The sequence below is a fragment of the Pseudopipra pipra genome, chromosome 1 (genome assembly GCF_036250125.1).
Source record: "Pseudopipra pipra isolate bDixPip1 chromosome 1, bDixPip1.hap1, whole genome shotgun sequence".
In the NCBI taxonomy this organism is placed as follows: Eukaryota; Metazoa; Chordata; class Aves; order Passeriformes; family Pipridae; genus Pseudopipra; species Pseudopipra pipra.
The window spans coordinates 71,365,047-71,383,994 of NC_087549.1; the positions used below are offsets into that span (position 1 = coordinate 71,365,047).

An 18,948-nucleotide genomic window follows, 5' to 3' on the forward strand; every position below is an offset into this window, starting at 1 on the left:
ACTTATGATGTCTTGTCCCACGTTCCTCCTCAGGAGAAAAAAACAACTCTGAAAACCTAACTGGTGCATGATTCTAATACATTGAAATGAAAGCCTGTCATGACAGAACTCACCAAGAAATGCTGATCCCACTGAAATCAGCAGAATGTGCCCTGCAATGCAAAAGAAAATCATAAGGGGCGTTTTAGGTTAATACACAAACATCACTTTCTGCTGAGTTAAGGCTGTGTTTACCTTAAGGCAGGGCTGTCTGTAGGTAAACTGTACTCAGCCTGATAAGGCACCAGCAATTCTAAAGGCTCTTGCATTGCTGGAGAGCCTCCCGCGATTCTGCTTTTTCCTGTGAACTGTCAGACTGTAGTTGCAGAGCAATCGTGCCGCATTTCATGGATGAAAAGAGAGCATACAGAACTAAACCTGGCAATGCTAGAGGTGGCATCTTGCTTCCTACTGATCAGACTTCAGTAAAATTAGCAGATTTCCATCAAATCACCTTGTGTCCTCAGTTAAAGTTAATTGCAAACCCTTGTCAAAGAATGAAGATGCTATCATAATGGACCTGTACCAGCATCTAAAATTAATGATAATATACCCTGTTCAGTGCCAGAAAAAATTAATATTACTGTGGTAACAGTTAAAGGCTTTCTCAGAACCATTAATTTCTACATCTACATAGTTTATTATTTTTTCAATTGATTTTTTTCCCCAACATCTTGTAAACAGATCCTGAGATCTGATTGAAGTGCAAAATATTCTTTTCTGCATGTTTAGTCATTGAGAAGTCCCTCCTTTTGCTCCAGATGAAATCTTGTCGCTGCATAAGTGAGTGTCAAAATTAGCGTTGAGTTCATTGTGACTTTGAATTTCAGTGCTAGTCTAATTATGCACAAAATGCTGGCATTTATAAAATATGGCGTAAACTGTAGAGCTAAAAGTGATGACTGACAAGACTTTGCATGTGGGAAAAACAAAACGTAATATATCAGAAAGCAAATACAGTGCTTTGGAAGTTTATTTGTTTGGTCATTATAACCCAGAATTTATTTAATCACTTGTACCTTTGTATTTGTTGGTTATGCTAAAAAAAAAAAAGAAAACTTTTGGCTGTTTCTCAAATGAAGAGGTAATGTTCCAACATTCATTTTCAGCCAATTTGGTCTGGGTCTCTTGTTGGTACAGAGGTTAGCCAGGACTGTAAAATCTGTTTGCACTGAAGTAATATTCATATTAATGAGAATCAGTCGAATCTGTCTGGAGAAAATAACTTCTAAAATGTGCACAGGTTGGTACTATTAATTTCAGTAACAGCAAAGTAATACTGAAATACTTTCCTTGAGAAAAAATAGGTTAGATCTCATTAGAAAAATTAAGACTGTATAGAAGCATCTACATAATGTGAGCATTGTTTAATCTGTACTACCAGATGTGCAAACAATTTCACATAAGATGCTGCTCCTCCAAGCAGTTCAGATGTATGAGTGTATTAGAAATTTTAGACTTGCTGGCTTCAAGCCATCTATTGTTTTCAATAAATTGGATAGAAATGGAAGGCAGTTTCATCTTTCACTAACCTTTTACAGTGTTTCTCGCCCTCTTGCGAATTCAGTGAACCTTCAACTGGCTACTATAAATTATCCAACTTTCTGCATTCATTTTCAGAACTCTCAAAGATTGTACCTCTCATTTTCAGAAGAAAATGTACCTTTCATCTTAAAGCTCATACCTTTCATCAACTACTGCATCATCACACGTTATTTCAGTGATTAAGTACAGTTATGAACCAGGACATGTTACAAAAGGCCACCAGAGCATTTAAAAATTGAGCAACTTGAAGGAAATTTATAATAAGATAGTCACACAATAAAGGCTTTTATTAATTTAATCATAAAATTCCCTTATTTTGCATGTTATTGGGGTACAGAAAGCAGATTCAATTTGAAAGTAAGTTATAAGTAAAGTGATAAAGTAGTAATGAAAACAAAGCATTTCAAGTTACAATATGTAATAGCATTTTATCAGGTTGTTAGACAGACCTATGGATTTTATTACAGGTTATATTCCTAGCCACCGCTTGTCGTTGGAAATGCGATGGGCTTGTTCCGTTATTCTTACTATAATGTTTTGCTCTTTTCTTTTTTAATGCATTCTCAAGTTTTATCAACATATACAATAAATACAGTGGCTCTCCTAATTTCTTATCTAGTACTAAGTTTTTTTTTCTAAGGACCTCCAGGAAAGTTGTGTATTGTTTTCCGTGAACCTCAGACTTCTTAATTAGACTTACACTTAGAAAACAGTTTTTTATTTTTCACCTTCACAACAGTGTTGAAATTTGATAAAGATAGAATATGCTGATATAGAAATAAGAAATAGAAATTAGCCAATTACATGCTGATAATGGAAAAAGAAGGTACCTTCTATAGATATCAAATATTTAGCTTCTCCTCTCATTCTCATTGCATGGTCAACATCTTCTTATGCTAAAATTTTTGTAAGTAAAATGTCAAAAGTGTAACTTACATGTTTTATATCTGTGCATTACCACAAATGATTATTTTTAATGTATTATTTAATCAATTAAGTATTAATGAAAAAATAGATACCTGTGAAACAGTATGGTTACTTGGACAGATGTGATGGCAATTGAGAGAACATATAAAATTGAATGAAACACATGAAGCCTCCCTTAGAGTACACATGGAATCAAAGAGCATGACAAATCAAGCTGGGTGAGAAAACTAAAAACATTCGAGTTAGTCACCCATAGCTAAGAGCACACACTGTGTTGGACATATGAAAACAAGAAGGAAAGTAAATAGAATTAAAGAAAGGGAAGCAATTTCTGAAGGCACTCGTTTTGATGTCTAGAAGGTGCTGCTGAAGGACTGGTAATTTTCTATGACTGAAAATATGTTCGAGAAACTACAATTTGACATTTTCCACCCCACTCCATCTCACACATTTCTGCCTGTTGGTTCATATACCTGTAGCAGATTTCCTTTTGGCCTTGGAAACACTAATAATGCAAATACTTCAAAAAGAAGCACCCAGCACTAGAGGTTTCAGTAAGATCACCTCTCTATAAAAGTGGTTTCTTAATTTTTCTCCCCTCAAAATCATACCCAACATCCTGGCCATTCAGTAATCTAGTCCACCTCAATACTGTGCACAGAAGTTATGAATATATATTCAATTTGGTGTATAAAAATCACAACATGTTATGACCAAGTTGACTTTTGTCAAGCATTAGCGTAACCAGTGAGTTCTGCCTGTCTTCTCTCCAGAAGAAGAGTAGGTCTATTCTGTTTGGTCCACAAACATACAGGGATTTGTAAGACTTCTACCTTTTCCTCAAATTTGATAAAAACTAGTGAATAGGTCTCACAGTTTTTGGAAAGAGAGGGAAAGTTCATGAAGCTGGTTAATGAACGTCCTGCCAGCACTATCACAATAAATATTACTCCTTTAGGAAATCAGGTTAGAAGTACAAAAGGACACAAAATTTTGGAGGGAGAAATCGTCCCAGTGTTTACCCGCACCTGGTTTAAGGTTGTATGTGTTGCCTATCTTGTTTAATGGGTGGGGAATATGGAGCTGAAGAGAAACACTCCTCACACACACCACTGTCAGTCAGAATAACCTTAATGCTGAGTATGGCATTTTTTTCTTTACAGCTGCAATTTCTATTCCTGCTGGGTTAATTTGTTGTTTGGAAATGTCTTTTGCATGAACGAGCATTTTGCTAGTAGAGAATGATTGTGCCCTAGAGCTCTGCCTCTCTGCATTTCGTCATATTATGTAACTACTTCATGTCTATAAAAGCTATCTTCCCGTGCAGTGTGTACATACCTCTTCTTCCCCCCCGAGGAAACAATTCCCTCCTTTGCTGACAGCTTTTTACCATTTGCACCATGATTCCTTCCCTCTTTTCCATTTAAGCTGGATCTATCTCATCCTTCTAGTCTTGTCATCCCTTCAGAATGTGAGCAGGCCTACCTAGAAAATTTCCTTAAATTCATTTAGTAGTTCTGTTGCTTCTGCTGCCTTATCGAGAAATAGAGATTTTCTTGGCAAGACAAGTATTTTCAGGACTAGATATGAGTCATGAAGTTAATGAGCAAAAACAGCATAACGTCCTTATTATAAGGCATTACAAATAAAACAGTGGTCATCCTTCAAAAATTCTGGAAAACATATATAAATTTTATTTTTCCTTCTCTCAAAGTTAGACACCATGAAGTGAGAAAAGTGGATGTAGGAAGCTGATAAAATCTACCATTCAAAAGCAAGTGGAGATGCATATTCATTAAGAAAACATCATTGCCTGAAGTATTCAAGGAACTAGTAGCCATGATTCCCTTGATATTGCTGTCTCACAAATACATAAAGACAGTTAATGAATGAATTTGGCTGTCTGGTTTTAGGACATTTTTAACCACTAACTATTTGCTAATAACTCAGTGCTGGAAGAGATAACATTGCCAATGGCATAAATCAAAATCTAGTTATGAAGAATATTTCCAATATGCTACCCTTTATTTGAAATCAAAATTATTACTCTGCTTTCCTTAGGCTAAAGCTTGATATTCAGCCACAAGATAGAAACACAACCCAAAAGTAAATATTAAATGTATTGGAATGCCAACCTTCTATTTATGAAGACAGAATGAGAAGGAACAGCACCTGGGTTTTTGCCACGGTTGTATTTCTTGTTAGCCAAGGAGGAAGAACGTGGAAGAGAACAATATTCTTGAGTGAGTTTAATTCCTATGGAGCTGGGTGTTTTCCACAAACAGGGGTGGTGTTTGGATAATAATGGTAGTTTGTAACAGCAGATTGCTAATATATGACTGATACAGTATCTCCTTTGGGATGCTGGAGGCAGAAGTGCAATTTTAAGAGATTCTTTCATGCGGATTTAGGAAGAAAGCTGCTCTTAGCTCCTGGGATTTGGAAAATCTTAAACACAAACCTAACTCCTCTGTTTGAGCTCTTTTTAGGGGAAAGAGCAGGCATACAGATGTTATGTTTTTCCATGCCACTTATAGCTGATCATTAGGGTAGCAAATTTACTTATTTCCCTCCTTCCCCTGCGCAGCCATAAGTGGGTCACAGTCTGAGGAAAATGTTCCAGGGTGTGAATTCAGCCACTTGTATAAGATTTTGTCTATGCAGGGCAAAAATCTGAGCTTTATGTAATTCGTACAGGGAGTAAAAATTTGTTGCATTGGGAATATTTGTGAAGAACTCCAAAACCTCCTGGATTAACTGGCAATCTTATAACACTCTGTCTCTGCAGAAAAGCTTAATCATTAAAATCCTCAAAGCACAATCTATGTGAAAACACAAGCTGAGAGGGAAGGGGTTGATTGAAATGGAGACAGGCACACCTCAGCAGTCAAACTAGATTAGGACTCTAGCTAGTCTAGTAACATGCCTGCAGGAATAATCAACACTGGTGGCCTCCCATAACTCCCCCTACAACTATCCCTGGAAGATACCTCTTGGCAATGTGCAACAGTTCACGTTTGTCCTGGCATCCAACTGTCATTATTTTTGAAGACACTCATTTGCAAAGAATCCCAAGGGGCTGCTTGTGTCATGCTGGCACTGCAGCCCAAGTGCTGGCCTTCAGCATCAAGGTCCCTCCTAGCTGCACCATTAGGAGTTCTTTTCAAGATTACACAATGAAAAATTTTAAACACAAGAAAACAAGAAAAAAAGAGTAAAAGTGCTTTACTCTTTTCTGGCACTTTTGTGACTGCATCTTGTCTCCTCTGTCCCCTCCTGGTCTCCTCAGTCCAGGAAGGACACTGATGGGTGAGGTGTGGGCCTAGCTCAGTGCCTTTGGGATGGTGAGGGGCTGGGGCACACAATTACCAGAGGGTAGGCTGAGGAAGATGTCTCTAGGGCATCTCTAGGGCAGTGAGGAAGTGGAACAGGTTGCCTGGAAAAGTTGTGGATGCCCCATCTATTGAAGTGTTCGAGGCCAGGTTAGATGGGGCTCTGAGCAACCTGATCTAGTGGAATGTGTCTCTGCCTGTGGCAGGGGGTTGGAATTAGATGACTTTTAGGGTCCCTTCCAACCCTAACCTTTCTATGATTCTATGATTTTTATGTCAGGGATTTTTTTTTCTAGCCTAGATTATAATATCAGGAAGTGACTTCTGATGCTAATAGTCACATAATACTGATCTGTGCCTTGTTACAACATCTCTAGATGAAACTAAAGAAGGTCATTAGCCTCTTTCCAATGCTCGCCTGTGAAAATAAGCTTTTGAGGCAATAGATTTGGACTGATGCATAACCTAATGCGATTAATGTGCTGCACTGTGGATGCATTAGTGAATGTGGCACCAAGGGCAATGCATGCTGAAATTTTGTGAACCATAAGTCAGATTTGTTCAAGTTTCTCACTTCTGTTGCACTGCCTGAAATTGTCATGCTTCACTCAGGCATGGTAATGGCTAAGAGAGTTGTGCTGTAATGTTTTGAATAGCTGACATGAGTAATGGCCTTCAATATAATCACATGAGGTAAAGTACTTGCAGTTCTTTGTGATGTTATGGTATTGGTCTGCATCTCATTTATCTACAGCAAGCCAGGCTGCTTACAGGGAGCACTGCACTGCTCTTGACAAGAGCACCTCATAAGAGCTAATTTGCATGTCTATACACTTTTGCCATACATTAGCAGGAACTACGTAAAGCATTGTTCAGAGGTTTGCACACAGAAAGCCTTCGTATTGAAAGCCCTGGAATTGCATTGCTATTTCTCTTTTAATTTCTATAAATGAAACAAATGGAAGAACCTCTTCATGAACTCAAATGAACTAAAACTATATTTTTCTCACGTTATAAGAAATAAACAGTATCCTAATATAGATTGTTAAATCTTGCCATCAGACAAGCAATCATTAGCACATCTGACCGTTGTATTTCACAAGGATGATTCAAAATCAGAATCTGGGTGGAAAATTCCCACTTTAGAAACTCCAGATTTTTAATAAACTTTCAGTGTAAATTTGAATCGCTTGCAAAATCAGTGAGTTTAAAAAAGATTTAACAGTGGAGTCAAACTAGAGTTCTGCAAAACTAAAATTCAGGTGTGACCATAAAAGTTATGATGAAACTAGGATTTTAATACTAGAGTTAAAAGTCATACAGCCTTGGTTTTAACTGTTATTACTCAAGTCTTAATTCTGTGTTACTGACCAGCTGCTCAGAATATTGCAAGCACTAACAGCGTGCTTCTGATGTATATTTGTCTATTTGTCTTTCTTTTCCTAATTGTAATCCACATATTAAATTTGATTCGTCTTCTTTTAATCCAACTCCTCTTCAATGTGTGATCACAGATTTCCATACAGTTTATACTTAAATGTTTTGTTTGATTTGTTTGTCAATGGTCTTTATGCATTTAGTTGAGTAGAATAGAATAGAACAGAAGTCTTCTCTTGTATTAATTGTTCATGCTTGCATCATGCTTTCATTTTTGCATTTCTAAAGAAGGCATAATACAATGAATAATGTGCTTTTTGCTCTTATTGTCTTATGCCTTTAAATACTCATATTCTTAATAAGGCACATTATTTAATATAGAAATAATCTCTTTCATCTAAAAATATCACTTACTCATTGGTGCCATGCTAGAATTTTGTAGCTTTAATAACTACATAGCAAAATTAAATCAATAACCTAATCCAGCGATTCTCATTAAATATTTAATATGTCATAAAAAAGCTGATAAAAGCTGACTATGACAAGAATGTGATAAATAAACTTGAGAATATACCTCAAGATTTTTGGAGGGAAGGAGGTTGATTTTATTGAAGCTTTATGAAATTTCTTCCTTCATTTTGCTTTACAATCAAACCAACCCTTTAAGAAAAATATTTCTACCCTATCACTATGTCATAACTACCCTTTTCCAAAGATTAATATTTTCCAGTGATTAATGCTTAAATTCCTAGTGAGAAAGGGCAACAATTTCAACTATGATACTTACTTAAGAGGCCAGTCTTAATTCCTTCCTCTATTGAGAGCAGATACCACAGACTCAAACTTGAGTATTCCATATGCCAAGTAACTGTACCTGTCATTCAACTGCTTTTCTCCTTAAATTTTGACCACAAACAGCATCCTAGATCCTAGGATCTAGGATCTTTCTGTCAAATGGCATGTCTATCCTGCAGAGTAAGTTTTGACTGCAATAATTCAGCACTCAATGGAAGCAATGGCTAAAATTTCCAAATAGAGGATTTTTAGCAAAGTAAGTGGACACGATTTGTTTGGGTTTGGTTTGGAGGGGTTTTTAGGTTTTTTTTAAAAATGCTCCTTGATCCAATTCTGTGGTCATATGCATAGTGTCCCATAATGATATATTGGATTTTGTTCTCAATAATGTTAAAAAATAATGTTAAAAAATAATGTTGTCTAATACATAGTTGCTCTGATTTTTTGTTGTACCCTGGATCTACTTTGGAAACCCTTCATTTTTGGGGTAAATGTATACATCAGGCATAGCTTTTTGGTTTCTGAAATGCAACATAAACATACTTAGGGCAGTCACACGAATTTTAAAGCATTCTTTGAATGTGAACGGATTTTCCAGGTCAAGAATGGAGCGGATATTTTCTTAACAAAATTGAAATTGAAAATCACATTCCTTTGACTGGTTTGACTGCTATTATCAAGGCTTACCTCTTGAAATGTTACAGCACATGCCTTATGACATGCCTGTCATCTGGGCCCAAGTAATTTAAATAAATGATTGAATTTACAAACACACATTCGCATCTTTAAAAATATGAAGGCAGAAAAATATCTTCTGAATCTTTATCCAGATTGCAGCTAGTAGGATTTATCTGAAGGAAGTTTTTTGAGGCATGTTTGTTCATTTTTTTTAAGAAATTACCATCTCAGACAGAATTTTTTTACTTAACTTTTATCACATTGTTTCCTCAATTGGAGAGTGAAATTTCCAGCCAAATGAGAGGACAGTGCTTGTTGTGTCAGTATCATAGTAAAAAATCCAGCTCAGTTCCTGAAAATCTCAGGAAGGACATTTGGACAAAGTACTGTAGAACTACCTTTGTACATCATTCTCTGTTGAAATAGCTCCTCTGTATGCTAACAGGTAATTATGCATTGATAGGAGAATCAGTCTTAGAAGAAAAACTTCGCTTCATTCTCACTCAACACACAACAGCACCATAATCTTTTGGTTCTCAGTTCTTCTGCTGTTTGAAAGAGTCTCTGTCTGTGAGATTTGGTGAGGGAGAAGAATTGCAAAAGTTTCACTCACAGATTGATGTGGAACCAAAATGAACACAGAAACACTAAGACCCTTGCAAGTGGAATTCAGGGAACTGTTTGACTTGTTTGGGCTTTTGTAGAGGAGAAAATAATGATAACAGCAAGCAAACAAAAAAAATCAACCCAGCTTTTCCTCTAGCAAAAGGAAAGAGAACCTCTAGCTTAAGTGTCCTTGCAAATGCCAGCCCTCAACTTTTCATGTTCTCATACGAAAACCCCTTCATACTTTAAAAAATGCTCACCTAACAATTACATACTGTTTGTTTTTGCTGTTGTTAGTACTGTCAAAACAATGTAGACACAGATAATTTTCTTCCCCTGCAGCTTTTATTTCTACATGTCATTTGTTTATGATTTAGTTTACTAAATCTTTCTGAGAAGATATAAGAACATCCCAAGAACCATGTGGTGCTTCAACAGGTTTTAGACATGTTATTTTCAAATGTCACAAAATTCCCCTATAGTCAGTATTCAGCTATCCTTGCCTCTGTTAACATTCCTTAATCTGCCTTGGCATCCTGACCTTGCAATGTTTTGTCTGATAATTTTCAGCTTTTCTCTCTTTCAATCTTAATTGCCTCTGCTCTGTGAGTTTTCTTACACACCACTTCTTATAGCACTCGAGGCAGAACTGGCAGAGATGTCACTGCTACACAATAGGGGTTTCAGCTGCTTCTAATTTGCTCCCTCATATACAGAAGTGTTTTCCAGAGGCACTATTTCTCACCATTATGTAAAAATATGATTTGTCTAATGGAAATAAGCGAATGACAAACATTACTTTCCAACATTAGAATAGATAACTTGTAATAGTGAAATAATTAATTCCTTTGTAACATTTTATTTCTATATTCCAATTATAATGTTAAAAAAATCAATACTCAGCATTTATTTTACATTTAAAATGGAGTTATGAAGTAATACTTGATGTTCTCTAGAGCCAAGATTTGGAATACAGGGACCCTGTTTGATAGATGTCTTATCTCTGAGCTTTATACTTATAAATCTAAATAAAAAAATTGACCCATTGAACTAAAAGAAAGACAAAACCTTTTCAGGAAATGCAGCACTTTCTGTGGAAAAAAATATTGGAAAACTATTAAATTATAGTCAGGTTCAAGTCTTAGTTCCTCTGTCTATGATGTCACCATGTCTTTTAAGACTAGAGTGTTTTATTTTTTTGGAATACTTTTAATTGCATTTGCTTGACATTAAAGACATGCTTTTTGTAGATATCTGCAACAATTTGAAAATCAGCAAAAATTGTTGCTTTTTCCTCTTGTTTTTATTTACATAAGAGAAATGGGAGCTTTATGTCACACACATACTTATTAATTCTAAAAAAGAAAAACTAGGTTCCTTGTTACAAAGTCATGTATCAAGTATAACAATATGTCCTTCCACTGTTATTATTTGTGTGTTTATTTTCTGCATTATAACAATCAAAACTGGTGTTGCCATCAATAATAACACTGTTATTTACAATACATTGGATTTAAGAACATTGCTGAAATCTCATAAATAAATCAGATTGCCAGGAAAGCTCAAAAGAGAAAATTAGAACACACTGCATTGCAAAAGAGTAGCTGCCAGTTTAATGTTAAGATGTTAAGATGTATGGGGTATGAAAACAGGCCACAGAGAAGAGATTAGGACAAGCCAGAATCCATAGTCAGAATACTGAGTATCCTAGGAAACAAGTGATTTGTTAAGGTTGTAATCAGATCTGAACTCTGGGAAAACTGAGAGATTCTACATTAATTACTGAGAGGGTTAGTTGAAGGCAAATGTCATGTAAGGCTAAAGGTTAGAGAGGCAGAGAAACTAAGCAGTAGAGCATATTTTTTCAGAGGAAAAATAAGGCCAAAGACAAACACCAGTGCAGGGCCCTTGGACAGGTGCGAGGAATTGTAATAAGGTCAGAGCTGGCATCCAAGCTAAGACCAGAGCAAAGAAAACACAAAGAACAGGAATCTGACAAAGCCACAGCATTTAAACTACATCACGAAATTGGTAGAATTCCTTCATTTCTAGATAAGAAATAAAGGGAGTGATCCCTGTATTAATGAACATTGTGGAAAAAGATTGGAATATCATTGCCGAGGTGGGTCTGACACAGGCTGACAATCATGGCTCTGAAGTCTTTACTTTCAAAAAACTTGGGAGCAGCCATTCTGTTTTAATTTGAAATTCTAATCTGCTGCTCCACTTCTTGTAAACGGATGCAGATATTCCTTGCCACTCAGTCAGCAAATACTCGTCTAATTACATCCAGTTACCAACACAGATAAACTTTCTTCCATGCACAGACATTCCCCATGATGAAATGATCTCGTATTTTTCATAGCAATTAAAAGACCTCCAAGTTTCACAAACCGTCAACAAGAGACACAAAAGGGAAATAATAAAATGGATGAGAAATATATAATCTCTGTTAACTGTCGTGATTCCTACCTTCTGGAAGATGGACAAAGATATTCTTCCTTCTTACTTAGATAAAGCAAGGACCTTTGTAGCCCGGCTTGTCCCAAGAAGTTCTGAATAGAGAATTAAACCAACAGAAAATAATGAGCAAAAAACCAATTGAAGTTTGGTTGTATATTGATTTTAAGGGTTTTTGCTTCATCTATGAGCATCCCTGTGACAAGTCCAACCGTCTGAGTACTTTCTAAACCCTTCTGAATTATTAGCCCCCTCCTGGAGGTGGCATGTGCCTGAGTCACATAGTAACCAGCTGGGAAGAGGTGGCATGTGTTGTGATTATGCCAGGGGGTTGCAAGGATGCTAGTCTCTCTCCTTTATCCACCATCAATTTTCAACGATCTTAAGAAATTCAGTGTCTTTGATCGTGGTTGAACATGGCCAGCAGGCATAAACATCCCTGCAGGAGAAGTGGAAGATTGAAAAGCTGGCAGATGGACAGTACAATTCCACATGCCACATTTCCTTAGAAAAGAAGGCCAAAAAATATTCCAAATCCAACTCTGAAATGTTAATTGTGCAAACAAAATCTGCTCTTAAGAAGCTGAGTGTAGCTTGCTGTATTATTAAAAAAACCAAAGCAAAGCAAAGCAAAACAAAACAAATCCACAAAACCCCAAACTGTTACTTTTTGCCTGTCTCCCTTTATTCCTCTTTAGCTCTTGTAACTCACTCATATTTTGTACGGATCAAAAGAAAAGCTGAGTGTTTCACTTCAATTACAACTTGGGTCAGTACCCATATCAAGTCTAACAATAACTACACAATGGGAAAACAGCAATGGACTGAAAGAAAACTGCAACTGCAGAATACTTATGTACCTGTTTTCAATATTTTATGTAACGCTGCAATGTAAGGCTGCATATGTAACCTCCTATTTCCAGCTTCCTGATGATAAACTCTATGACATTCCTTTCAATGTTTTAATTATCTTATTTGTCCTATTCTATGATCATACAGGGGCTATACACATCCGCTTTTAGGCAGATGTTGATGTGGACAGAAAAGTTTTGTCACACACATGCAAAAAGACATATTTGTTTATAAATAATAATGGCATAAGATAATTTTTTTTAATCTTATTCATAGTGATAGCCTCTTTTCTAAAGTAAGAAGAGAGTGAAAGGGAAATATTTGAGAGTTCATTTCTCATGTTAGCAGAAAGTTTGCCTTATTCTGTTAATCAATCTAAGTGGTATTCTAAATGACTATTTGCAGCACTGGATGATTTCTCTAACCATTAAAAGAGACCCGTAGTTCTATCCTAAGCTGTGGAAATATCATCAGAAGCAAACAAACATTATTTGGCCTGATATCATCCCCATCTATTATTTGCTCAAATGTTGCTGCAGCTAGGGAAATAGGGGCTAACCTGACAGATATTAGGACAACATCATTGCTTAAAGGTCTTGTTTTTCAGTAGTTATTAATTCCATCTCATTTTGAGCTCTTTGGACAATGTAGGGGAAAGGTCACTCTGTAACCTTGTTTGGGAATAGATTTCCCAGAGCTAAGGGACTGACTGTTTTAAAAACTGTCCAATTTCAAAGATTATATTTTTCCAACTGTCAAGTTCAATACTTTCCTTCACAGAATAAATAATATTTTGTTCATTGTGGAGGAAAAAAAAGTTAAGTAAGTATATAGGCAAGGATATGCTCAAAACAAAGTTCCAAGGTAGCCTATAAAAAACCCCAAATTAATAAAGAAGTTCTCCTACCCTAAAATAAAGGTTCAAGCACTCCTTTTTCCAGGTGGCAGGTACATTTTTCTGGAAGTCACAATCGAAAAACCAGGTAAAACGCAGATGTCTAGTATGGTAATCCACAGAAATGCAGCTATAACATCACTGCAGGTTACTGCTATAACTTGCTTCCTTCTAGCCTTATGAGTGCAGAGTCAACGTGACTCATCTTGTTTATGCCTCCTTTACACCAGAGCTATGGCCTGTTAAAGGAGAGCACAAACATGCAAAGTACAAAGTGCTCTCTACCATGTGCAAGACGAGTCTGCACACTCGGTGCACAACATACAGATCTGTGTTAAGTAGCACCAATGTGCTTTGAGACGTAGAACCACTGGTGTGATATGAAGTCCCCCTGCCTGCTGAGTCATAACCTCCTTGGGAAGAAAAGGGAGTATCCACATGATGCTTTGCAACCAGCATGGTAGAGAGGTCATGCAACCACTTTTTATGAGGGAATGAGGGAAATATACTTAAATGGGTTAGCAGGAAGAAAGCAAAGGGAGAAAGTGGCCTATAGTCTCCTTTGCGCCCCTCAATGATGTCCATACCTGCAGGTACAAGATATGAAATCTGCCTTTAAATACTTTATTGCCAAGGTATTTATCTAACACTTGGCACCTGTATCCCAATCAGACTCTATTGTTCCATAAACCGTGAAGGCATCAGTAGGATTTTAGAGAGCTTTCATGTGTGTACATTATGTATTTTGCATATGAAGAATGACAGACTGGTTTAAGTGCTGGCTGGGATTTGGCCTATGTCAGGGAGCACTCTGTCAGCATGTAAGTAACCCTCCCCTGTGGTCTGTGCTTTGCCATAAAGAGACAACTTTCCAATCTGTGACAGGAGTTCATTCTCTTCTCTTGGACATAGGACAGTTGACTAAGGCTGAGTCTGTCAAAAGGTGTTGTTACCATTTATTAAACATCAATAAAAAGTCAGTTTAGTGGCCAGTGGCATCCTGGCACTTTCAGGAAAGGTTTAATTAAGGCTGTTATAATCATATATGTATCAATCCATTCCTCACAGCGTGAATGCTGATTTGACTTCCAAATTCTCACCCCCTCATGGCCAAAACCTGTTATTTTATCAAATAGTTCTCTATATGCTTCCTGCAGTTGTGTGTCTCAGAACTTTGTTCCACCTCACGGCAGATGATCCCATTCTCTTTTTGGAAATACCGGTGTTTAGAATCTTTAGGATCACTGTTTGCTTTAAAAGAAATTGAGGGCTAAAGTGGTATATGATAACAATAAAGACTTTTTTATGATAATTACCTCCACTCTAGATTTTCAGGAAGTGACTGCACACTCCCCCAAAAGGAAAGAAGGCACTCTGAAAAGAAGCTACCCTGTCTTCATCAGGAATTTTATCTGCAAGAAAAAAAAGTAGAGTTAGTCCTACAATGTCTCAGAATTCATTATATGCCTGGATAAGCTTCTAGAAGTCACTTTGTTAAATTATCAGTATTACACTCTCTTATTCAAAGTGATTAAATGTCAATAATGTAGAGATGGGATGCTATAAGGGAGAAGTCTGAAAGGGCTTCTAATAGGACAGGGACTGTCACTGCTATCAGACAAAATCAGTTGTTCAGTTGAAGTAGTTTTCATCTAGCAATTGTCTCTGTAATTAGAGAGATGACTTCTGTCAACTGAGATAAAGCTCATAGCACTGAGATGTATCTTTATTTCTTGTTCTGCTCAAATTCTCATCTCTTATTAAAATTCCTCCAGGTTCCAGATAAAATAGATATAATAACAATTCTTAGTTTGTTCCATGTTTGAACTTTCCAGCTTTCTCCTCACTCTGCTGTCACACTCTTCTTCTGCCTACTTTTTCCCTTGCAGTTCCTTGCAGATGGTACCTCCTAGCTGACAGATGCTTCATCCCTCTCCCAGAAGAAAAACAGGAAAACAAGAAGCATTTATAAAGAACTGGGCTGGATGTGTTGTTTTAGCCATGAAAAACAAACAAAAAACCAAAACAAATACCACAACCGAAGATCCTATACATCGCAGAAAAAAACCCCAAAAGACTTCAGTGAAGTTTCCTGAAGCTGAAAGGAGAGTTGCTAAAACAAGGCAGACCCTCAACTTTGGGAACTCTATTCCCAAACAAGGTTACACAGTGACCTTTTCCCCCAAACTGTCCAAAGAGCTCAAAATGAAACGGAATTAATAACTACAGAACAACAGGGCGTTTAAGCAATATAGAGCACAGGCTATATTATGTACTTGGTTATCATTTAATACATGTAGAATGTGCAAATGTCATCACTTAATGTAGATTGATGAAAAGTCTAAATCATACTAAGAAAACAGTTTTATAGCAACAGTAGGTTGCCTACAATTTGCTTCTATTGAACTAATGCTAACGGGAAACTGTAGACACCTGGTTCCTTGAAAACAGATGTATTTATTTGCAAATGTCTAAAAGGCATCCACCAAACTTAGGCTTTGGTAACTACGGCGGATTGGGGATATTTTGGGGGAGACCTCCAAGCCCTATGCTGCTTGCCCCATTACCTGCGAGGTGAATGCCCTTCCCCCCACCCCTGCACGTGGCCCGGTGACCCCGCAAGGAGCACACACAGACCACCTGGGAGGGACGGACGAAAGAGGAAGTTTATTGTGGGGTTTTGGTTTATAAGGCTTTTAGGAGGGTCAAAGGGGACCAATCACAAGTTCAGGGTCACACAAAAGAAACCATCAGGTAAGGGGTCAACAACCAATAGGAAGGGGTTAACAGGGGACCAATGGGACACCTCAGGACACCTTGGGTGGGAGACAATAGCTTCACAGGGGGGTGTTGGGAAGAGGGAGGCAGTGACACTGCAGAAAATACACAAACATGTTGAGACATGTTTAAACTACAGTAAAAGCTTCTGTTTCCATAGGGTTAGAGCTGTTTTCCTCACCAGTCCATCTCTGACAGGACTTTTTCCATACAGCATATGGCAAGTTCATTGCCACAGGTAACTGCTGGTAATAAATGGCAGCAGTTCTGAGATATTAGCTATCACAAGACTGAGCTTTTAGAAAGTGCCTGCATACTTTTGGACCAAGCTGGCTTAGCCACACAAATATCTCAGTAAAACCCTGGCCCTATATAGGCTGCATCTGAGCCCTAAGAATGGTGATTTCTCGTTTGTTTTATTCACTTTTCATCAAACTCGGCAATTTTCAGGAAACAACAAATTTGTTGAATCAGATCCCTGAACTTTCATTGGCTCTAACCAGGGGGTTGTTAACAACTAAATTAAGTTTGGCAACATAGCCAGCTTTAGTGTTTCTACCATTATCACTTGCTCTGTAACTGAGTGTAAACAGCTGTTTTGTGAACCCAGGAATTAAAAAAGAAAGAAAAATAAAATTAATAGAGCATATGCAGATAATTGGGACCCAATGTTTTAGCTACCCTTAACATTTAACATCCTCATACACACTGTGACAGATGACTGTTTTTACTGACTCAAGTGTCAAAATTGTGTGATGAGAAGATAATAAAGCAGAAAGTCATCAAGAGCACTCACTGTAAATTTGCAATACTTCTTTATAGATCTCTGAGCAACAGTATGATGAAGAAGATGGTCTTAAGTTGGAAATCAAGTTGCAAAACAGAAATGCCACATAAATGCCTACCAATTTTATCTTCTTATTTACAATAAAGTCATTCTGCCTGAGTCATTACAGTCAAAACTATCCTGCCAATTTATCACCTACTGAACCAGGATCAAAAAACTGTATTACTGTCTGCCTCTGTTCCCTGTGCAGCTCATTCCATATTGTACAAATGCACAGGAACATACAAAATACAAATCTGGCAAAAATACAATTTCAGGCTCCATTTAATTTTAAAAATATTGCAGTAGGAGCTTACCTCCTCTCTATAGAGTACTCTTTAAGGAAAACTGAGACTGGTTTTAGGCTTCCCAAAGAAACCAACCTCAGCTTTTTACCTGCAAAGAGGCAAACTGGCACCTCCTTCAGCCCAGCAGGGTGAAATAATAATCCAAATGAAGTTTACATTAAATTTTGTGGTGTTTTCTATCCAACAGTGCTCTTCCAAGATGTAACAAAGAACTGAAAACTCTGAACCAGGAAGGCAATATAACAGAGGACATAACTCAACTGAGACAGAGAAATCTTCCTTATAAAATATACAGTTTCTGCAGGTTATCTCAAGATAATATTTGTTCATAATATCTTCTTGCAGAAAAAGAATGAAACATTTTTTACTGTTTCCTGATTCAGTGCTGCAACTTTTAGACTGCAGCATACTAACAGAAATGGAGATAATCTACTCCAATGGCCTTTCTTTCTACTTCAGTTGTCAATTCAAGCCCTTAAAAATAAAAAGGAAATAACTGCCTTTCTGAGAGAGTTCAGGGCCATAGTAGGAGTGATACTAATTTCCTATATGAGTTTTCATAGGGGTAATATTCAGAGATAATTCCTCAACCTCGAGCTTTTATGCTATCTCACACCATATACCTCTACATACCACTATACACCAAGAGAGTTGACCAGGTGATACTCTACTGAATATGCTGCCTTTTGGGGGTCCCACTAGAGATATCCAAGTTTCCCAATATATAAGAGGCCTAAGAGATAACTTGGATTCTTCTGCTTCAGTCAGACATTTAAAAGAGTGGTGGTGTTTTATCTAACATTTACATTTAGCAATGCCCTCCAAGCCTGACCCAAAGGCCATAGGGTGCTCCTTCTCTCAGCAGCTCAGGTTCCAAATAATTCCCAATGAAGTCATTGGGTACAAAGACAAGAGAGTTGTGCTCTAGTTTTTCTGCACCTCATAAAATCTTCCCAGAACTTAGTCAATCTATGAACATCCAGAATTATCAGTCAAGGAAATAAAATCAATTGCTGTTTTTAAGACACACAAGTTTGTAAAGTGATTCTGGTTCCATTTGTACATGAGAGGGAAAGGAAGATGTTTAAAATGTTTAAAAGCATTCAGTTACTATCTATCTCATTATATGGAAAACTAAAGGTCTAATGACTTCCTCTGAGTTGCAATATTTGTATTGATTATTAGTTTCTGGATGGGTTATTTAATTGCACTGACATTAAACTGGGCATATCATCATATACAATGTATCTTAGATTTATCTATTAAAAAAGTCAGGAAATTATGATTCATGGGTGTTTTAATGTAACTCATCATACTTCAATCAGTTTTACATATAGTTGGAGAGATTTTGATAATCCTTTTCTCTTGATAGTCACTAATGAAATTCAGGACAAGCCCTCAATAAGACAGAATTATCTGTCTATAGCAACAAGAAATATTTCCTATCAAGTTGTTTTGGTGAACATTTCTGAGCTGCTCTAATTCTGAAGAGATCACCAGAAAGGAAAAGTTATGCTGCCAAACATAACT

The 18,948-nt window shown here is 37.0% G+C and overlaps 1 long non-coding RNA gene across 1 annotated transcript in view; it reads right to left on the reverse strand.

Moving 5' to 3' along the window:
* LOC135417109 (uncharacterized) overlaps nucleotides 1–14,962 on the reverse strand; it is a 39,842-nt gene extending 24,880 nt beyond the window's left edge. Inside the window, exons 1-3 of the long non-coding RNA XR_010431896.1 lie at nucleotides 14,823–14,962; nucleotides 11,772–11,854; nucleotides 114–152 (exon numbers count right to left, since the gene is read on the reverse strand). This is a non-coding gene — a long non-coding RNA (uncharacterized LOC135417109). The remainder of the gene's footprint in view (nucleotides 1–113; nucleotides 153–11,771; nucleotides 11,855–14,822) is intronic.
* Nucleotides 14,963–18,948: the final 3,986 nt, after the last annotated feature.